The sequence below is a fragment of the Hydra vulgaris genome, chromosome 15 (genome assembly GCF_038396675.1).
Source record: "Hydra vulgaris chromosome 15, alternate assembly HydraT2T_AEP".
In the NCBI taxonomy this organism is placed as follows: Eukaryota; Metazoa; Cnidaria; class Hydrozoa; order Anthoathecata; family Hydridae; genus Hydra; species Hydra vulgaris.
In genome coordinates this window covers 15045185-15054170 of record NC_088934.1, presented here as the reverse complement: position 1 = coordinate 15054170, position 8986 = coordinate 15045185, and positions in this window count along the sequence as shown.

The window sequence follows — 8986 nt, the reverse complement described above, 5'->3', positions numbered from 1 at the left end:
TACGTTTCCGGAACGTGGACATTCTTATATGGAATGTAAAAAAGATATGGGGTTAATTAATTGCAAAATAACTCCATGTGTTCCATTAGATTGAATTAAAACATTCAAAAATGCTCAAAAAAGACCCTCTTCATTTCATGTTGTAGAATTGGAGCAAGATATGGTAAAAAGTATAACTGATTTTATAAGAACAAATGTCCGATTCTAACTCGTCCCTTTCGTAAACTTTGTTTTAGAGGAGACCTAAGTGGCATTATATTTCATTGTGATTCATGGAATGGATTAATGTCAAAAACAGATTTAAAAAATAATAAGAAGAAAATTATAAAAGGTGACATTCTATATAGTTTACAACTTTGCATCTCCATGGCAAAGAACAGAGATAAAAAGTGTTTTAGGTAAAATACATAAAGAAACAGATTGAACTTTAAAAATATTTCAACAAACACTAAGACTTAAAAAACAAGAAAGACAAACTTTTAGTAAAAAAAGACGTCTATTTATTCTTTATCTTCAGAATCATTACTTTCATGAAATACGTTGGCAAGCTCTTGGTTGTAAGGCAAAGAATCATAAAACTCAGTATTGGATGTAAAATTTATTAATACTACAAGTATTTTATTAATTGTCCAAGATATTGCAATATTGATATTAAAATAAAAATTTAAATTAGAAATAAATACTAATTTTTTGTTACTTTTTATTTACGCATAAAAATTTAAAGCCTCTTTATTATCACAGGGTAGCCACAGCTCCTCTAAAATCCTAAAAAGTAGTTTTTTTTCAAAAATCTCCTCTAAAATCTTCTATCATTCTCTAAAAAGTTAAAAATTTGATCAAGTCTCCTCTTAATTCCTCTTTTTTATTTTTTCATTTTTGATGATATAAAAATATTAAAAATTATTGGTCTGCAAAATTGGTTAACGTCTAATAAAGTATTGGGTTGTAAAAAATTGCTTTAAGGTGGCTCATATAGAAAAAAAAATTTCTTAATAGAATAAATTGCAACGGTTCATATATATTTTATTGTATTTTTGATGATTTAAGAAACTCAAATTTCATTAAAAAAACTGTAAATAAATTATATTTTAGGCAACTTTCAACAAAATAAGAGGTAAAAAACGCAAATTTGAAAAAATTCAATACAATGTTTCTTGATTAATTTTGGTTTAAACTCAAAAATCTTTTGGTTATAGCTTCATTACATTATTTTCATTCGTTTCTACTAAAAGAATAAAAAAATAATTAAAATATCAAAAACGGGACACAATACTTAAAAAAATCACAAATTTTTACGTAATAAAAAACGGGTGTTGTGTTATAAAAATTGATAAAACTATTCTTAATTGATCATTTTAGTACATCTGAAATCTTAATGATTAAGGAACATACACTAAAAATTTCAGCCAAAAAGCTTTTCTTAATCTCAAGATATCATGTTTTGAAGTTCAAAAAAAGAATAAAATTAAAAAGCTATGACAACCATGACCAAAGTTTTCCGATAAATAGAAGTTATTAGCAAAAAAATGAAACTGACCAATAAAAAAGTTTAAGTAAGGTAATATTAGTAAGTATTTTATGCAAAATGTATATATTTTCTGAAAGAATTATAAATTTTAAATCAAATGGTATATTAAAAAAAAATTAGAATTTTTTTTTAAATTGAGTATTTTTTCTATATGAGCCACCTTAACAAATCCATGTCATTTAGCATAAAGTATGGCATTATTGACCCCTGATAAAACCTCACAATGGTGGAAATATGGGCATTAAATCTATAAAAATAATCCTATATTTCTCTTCAAAATTTTGTAGTTTTATGTAAAAAAATCTATAAAAGTTATATGCAAAATCTTCTCTAAAATCTTCTAATATCCTCTTTTTCTTATGAAAACTTTATGTGGCAACCCTGTATCAGAAAAAAACTCCTTGACAGGGCCGCTCTGTGGAAGGAGAGGAACAAAATGATTTTCCCACAGGCCCTAAGTATGTTGATGTATGTATGATGTATGTATGTATGCATGTATGCATGTATGCATGTATGCATGTATGCATGTATGCATGTATGCATGTATGCATGTATGCATGTATGCATGTATGCATGTATGCATGTATGCATGTATGCATGTATGCATGTATGCATGTATGCATGTATGCATGTATGCATGTATGCATGTATGCATGTATGCATGTATGCATGTATGCATGTATGCATGTATGCATGTATGCATGTATGCATGTATGCATGTATGCATGTATGCATGTATGCATGTATGCATGTATGCATGTATGCATGTATGCATGTATGCATGTATGTAAGTATGTATGCATGTATGTATATGTATGTATGTATATTGCTGTTGATGTTGAAATATGTTGTATGGGATCCATGTGAGATTAAAGTACCTTTTATTTTTAGTTAAGTTGAAATTCAAAAAAAGTAACAATGCTTTGACTGCTGAAAAGACAAGACATGGAAATTCTAAATCGCCAAATAAATTTTAAATGGGCAAAATAAGCTCCATTTTAAATGCCACATCGTGCATTTAAAATGGAGCTTATTTTGCCCATTCAGAATCCCTAATTTGGACTCTTTTATTAGGCTCAGATGAAGAAACGATATTAAGATTCAAAATTAAGACAGTTAAAAACATAAGTAAAAATTTGCACTAGAGACACTACTGTAAGCTCCATTTTAAATGTATGGTGTGACAATATTTAAAATCTCCATATCTTTTCTTTTCAGCTGTTACAGCATTGTTACTTTATGACATGGCCATCAACAATACTGTGCTTTACTTTTATTTTATATTACATTTGAAAATATACTTGTGCTACCCATTTTAACGAATAAATGAAACTTTTATAAAACTTCAACAGTAAACGCGATCCATTTGTTATGGCAAGCCATATGCTTTGGCAAATATCATTGCACTTTGCTTTAGAAAGATTTATGTCAATTTGGTCTGTAGATAAACGTCATACTAACTTATAACTAAGCCTTGCATCTGTCAACATTGTTTTGGAAATTTTTTCAGGATGTTTAATCAAAGGTTCCAGCTGTTCAAATGTTTCAATTCATTTTGTGCTAAAAACTTTAGATAGAGCTTTAGCAATAGGGCCAGTAAAACAATCCTTTGATCTGTTGGAACAGATCAAAGGATTAGTTTAACAGTTATATGCCTCAGTGGTAATTTATTATAAAGCAGCATACAAACGGACCAGAATAATTGCCTCCTGGTTAATTATTCCAGATTTGATAGAAAATATTTTTTACTATTTATAACTATATAAAGCTATATTCAACGATAAATTTCATAGTATAATCTCTCAGCATTCAAAAATTATGACCATATAAAATTTAAATACCCTGAACAAATTTTATTTGGTCGTAACCTTTAAATGTGAAAAGATTATTGTATGAAATTTAAAATTTGTCGATGAATATAACTTTAGTTGAGAATAGTAAAAAAATATATTATCAACTTGTGGCTCTCACGTTTGGGATAGTTGTGGCCAAAATTTTAAGGGATTTTTGTTTTTAGGCTCCAATCATCGCAATTTTTTAGAATGCATCTTTATTTGACATAGGGATGAACATGTCTGCTCTCACCCTCTAAATGTGTTCTAGGGGAAAGGCGCCTATGATGGCATAGCGCCTATGATGGCATACCGGTCATATTTCCATTAAAATTGGTTTTGGTAAAAAAATGATTAGACCTACATGACTATACTGACTTTACATTAGTTTTAGTGAAAAAACGTCCCTTGTGCACAAGTATTGTTTTTATAATCAACAAAAATCGATTTTGAGATGTGCTGTTGTAGTTTTATTTCCTTCATATATTTAAGATTGTGATTTTACTATTAACTGTGCAGAAATGAAATTTTCATGCATTTTATATTCAAGTTTTGTGCATTTAGTGGAATAGTTACTTTAATTTTATCTTTTGAACAAAGCAGACACAGCTTGTTTTAATGAAAATGATGACTTTTACCCATGATGGCATACTGACGAGTTGGGGGTGTTGAAATATTGACGAGTTGGGAAAACCTTTTTTTTTTTATGAGAAAAACTTATTTTTAAGTAAAGTTAAAATAAAGCGATGCTCCAAAATTTTTTTTTGGTCCAAAAAATACGTAAAACGCAATATATCCTTTGCGCATGCGCAAAATTTTACAATGCTGGTATGTATCATGAAATAGTAAATTAAGATGGTTTTGAGTAATTTCTGGCTTTTCTGAGGGAAGACTCTAAGGTTAAATGAAATCATTAAGTTACCCTCGATCCTAACTAGCCCCATCCTCCCCTATGCCATCATAGGAGCAGTGGTTGCCTATGATGGCATACTTGTGCTTTTTTTTTACAATAAGAATAACTTATAAAAAAAAAAAAAAAACTGATGAAAACTCCCAGGGTAATTATTGTTCTAGGTGTAACAAGGAATGTATCCATATCAAAACTTTTATTATTGGTCTTCAGGATACTGAATAATGAAGCTTCAAAGTTAAGTATGCCATCATAGGCGCCTTTCCCCTATATAATAAAATAATACAAGAAAAAATATATTTTTCGGAAAAAAACTATTTTAAACTATTATAACTATTTTAAACTATTTTAAATTTCTAAGGCCAAAAAATATTTTGAAAAAAACATGAAGAAAAGAAACTTTAATAAAAAACTTTAAGGTTTTTTATTACAATATTTTTTTAAAAAAGTCAGACGATATATCGTCTAAATTTAGACGATATTTCGTCTGACTTTTTTTACCGTAAACTTTGGAAAGTCAGACGAGAAAACTTTGGTTGAAAAATCATGCAGAAAAATCAATGAACGTTTTTAATAATAGGGGTACTAAACTGCTTTTATAAAATGTTAAACAAAAATGTACGAATAAAAAGAAATTTAATTTATTTCCTACTCTCAAACATTTTTTTTTTATTATAACGCAACAGTAAAAACATTATTTAAAACAAATTTAAATTAACTTATAAGGCTAGAAAATAAACAATAAAAAACCCCTAAAACTACGGAATATTCCATCGTTTTTAGTTTTTAGTTTAAAAATGTTATTTTCTAGGCAGTGAAATCTTAAATAATATTTTTTTTATAAAATGATGATTAATTTTGAAGTTTTTATACAATTTGGCTTCTTTTAAGACCCAACATGATATACTTTTAAAGAACTATTTTTTTTGATAATTATAGGGATCAGTTGAACACTTGTTAAGGGCCTTGGGGAACCCCTTAAAAATATTTTTCTTTCGAAAGATTTTTAATTCTAGTATTATTTTATTATATAAAACACATTTAGAGAGTGAGAGTAGACATTTAAAAAAAGTTGTTTTAAGGACCACCCTACATATACATACATACATACATACATACATACATACATACATACATACATACATACATACATACATACATACATACATACATACATACATACATACATACATACATACATACATACATACATACATACATACATACATACATACATACATACATACATACATACATACATACATACATTCAGACATACATACATACATACATACATACATACAGACATACATACATACATACATACATACATACATACATACATACATACATACATACATACATACATACATACATACATACATACATACATACATACATACATACATACATACATACATACATACATACATACATACATACATACATACATACATACATACATACATACATACATACATACATACATACATACATACATACATACATACATACATACATACATACATACATACATACATACATACATACATACATACATACATACATACATACATACATACATACATACATACATACATACATACATACATACATACATACATACATACATACATACATACATACATACATACATACATACATACATACATACATACATACATATATATATATATATATATATATATATATATATATATATATATATATATATATATATATATATATATATATATATATATACAAAATTCTAGATTAAGGTTACCATGAGGGAATAATGAATCAGATACGGATTCTATTGAAATCACCTTGCCCGCCCAGGAATTTTTAAAAATGTACCCAAACAATACAGAAATTTATTTTTTAAATGAATGCCAATGTTTCTCTAAGGATGTTTGTATTTGCTGCTGTTACATATTGTACCAGAAAAATCCCCTTTTTAATATTAAAAAAAGTGAAGTACAGGTCTAACTGTGGGCAGAAGCGCATGCTAGCTCTAACCGTGGCTCTTCTTCAAATTAAAAATCTTCTTTAAAAATAATACCAACATGGAAGGCGTGATTGATTGTTTTTGTCAATTATTAAGTATAATACATTTGGTGCCCCAAGAAGACTAGCTATAGTTTTTAGGTGCTCCAAAATAAAAACTAACAAATATAGTTAAAAATAAAGCAAGAACTAATGAAGATAAAAATATTTATAATATATATTATTTTAAAAAATCATTTTTTGAAGAGCATTTTTTAAAATTGTGATTTTAATGTTTACTTTATTGTTTAAAAGGCAGATAAATAGACTTTTTTTTTTTTTAGTTTATTTTGCTGTTAAGGAATGTTTACATACTACATAGTAATATAGGAGATATTGGTACCACTTGACTTTACAATCATGATGAAACCCCCCAGTTTGTAAACTATAGAGTTAATGGTACTCCAAATAGTTCAGTTTGTGCTGGGAGAGGGGAAAGTTATCAAAAGATGATAAGAAAAAATAGGGAATGCGTAACTATACATCCTTTTGTTTCCTTTGAAGGAGATATAGCAATGTGGCACATATTTAAAGGAAAAGAGATTAGTTCTCCTTCTTCTTTCTTTTTGGCTCCAAAATAAGCAGTTAAACGATCTACAAATCTCCGAATCTCCACAAATAAATCAAGAATAGACTTTAAAGTACATATAAAATGTTTGACCTCTATTTAGAAAAAATCAATATAAAACGGCCTTTTGTTGTCCCAATGGTCATTCTTCATGATTTGGCTATGATGTATTGACATTTCTAAGAATCAAAAATATTTGACATTTTATCACTCCACCTGACACAACTGGCGTTACCCGGCTTCTTGATCAAATCAATAAGAAATTGCACTCTGAGTACAGAAGTGCTAAACCTGCACTTTATTCTTCGTTTATCACAACCAAAAGAAAATGTTTTATGAATAAACTTTAAGAGTTATGGCCAGAATGGGCATCAAAACAAACAATTATAAATGCAAGTAAAAAGTTGGGATTTCAAGTGAAGTACTCAGTGTAGAGTGGATGCAGGAAGTTCTTACATTAGCTTGCATTAAAAAAAGAAAATTGGAAAAGAAATTAAAACCGGCTAAACATATAACTGATGAAATCTATTTGAAAGCAAATGAGGTATGGAGTTCTCCCGGTGGGAAATGAACTAGCTAGGACGTTTAAAATACGTAGTAATACGTGTTTTAAACGTTTTAAACACGTTTTGTGTTGTCTAGTTATCATTTTCCCACTGGGCTATATAGTTATAATGATAAAAGTAATAATAACAATGATTTAAGTAATAGTTATAATAATAAACAATGTGGGTGTGTATGTGTGTGTGTTAAGTAAAACGAAAATCTTTATTTACCAAGTTTCGGGTGCGTCGTTTTAAAGTGAAAATATATATTTATAATATGCTTTCATCATGTTGTAGATGTACTTAAGCTTATTGAAAATGTTTACCAATTAAAGGAAAGAATTAATTATCACTATCTTTTTTAAATCCATGCTTAGATATTCAATTCATTCCTTTCAAAAATGAAGCACTCAACTTTTTAAATTCTGATAAATCTAGTGGCTTACCTATATCGATACAATTAATAACAATAACTGACTTACTGACTTAATATTCCATTGTTGTTGTTTTTTTGTTTTTTTTGCGAATTTAATTCCTTGTTTTTTATTAAATTAAGAACTAAAAGAGATATAGGATACTCCTATCGGAGGCGATTTTACGGAATGTAGTTACACCCCTTCCTCCCTCCTTCAAAGAAGTTGATTTTCAAGTTGTCGGTTTTTTTACGAATTTAGTCGGCTAGTCGAGTATTTGACACAATTCAGTCGGGTAAATTTTAGTTTTGAGGACCAGTCGATGCATTTTTAAGGATTCACCCCCTCCCCTCATTTTATTCGTAGAATCGCCTCTGATTCCTATAGAGGATTCCTTTATAAATTTTTTTGCAGTCGTTAAAGGATAAATATCCTTTAACGACTGCAAAAGGCAATCCGTTAAAATTTCAAACAGGATTAAATAGGATTACTGTATATATAAAACTATAAGATATTGTTTATTTAATGTCTTTTCTTTTTTTTTATTTATTTATTTAAATTTTCATGCTATATTTTTCTATACAATGATGACTTTTTGTGGAGCCAACAGAGAAACATCCACAAATAGTCTTAATGACTATTTGATGGATGTTCCTCTGTTGGCTTAGCAGAGGAACATCCACAAATAGTCATTAAGACTAATTAATCAATCAATTAATTCATATATTCTGAAATAGTTGTTACATTAATGGAAGTTTACAAATAGTACATGTACTAATCTTAAGTAAAAACCTTGCAAATAATAGCTAATAAATATATCGTTAATGCTAATAGTAATATTAATTGTCCACAACAGTAAAAATCTTATAAGAGTTTTTATCCTATAAAACAATAAATGAAGAATATCTTATAGTTTACATTTAAAACTATACATAGTTTTATATGTACAACAACTCAACTCAACTGAGTAGGATTTCAGTACAAATAAAACTATAGGATATCGTTCGGTGTCTAATAGGATAAAATTCCTATAAGGTGGCTTTGGAACAGGATTAATTAGGATTCCTGTACGTCCATGCCTATGGGACTTTTATATACGGTGTCTTATAGGACAAGACTCCTAGAAGAATTTGGAACAGGA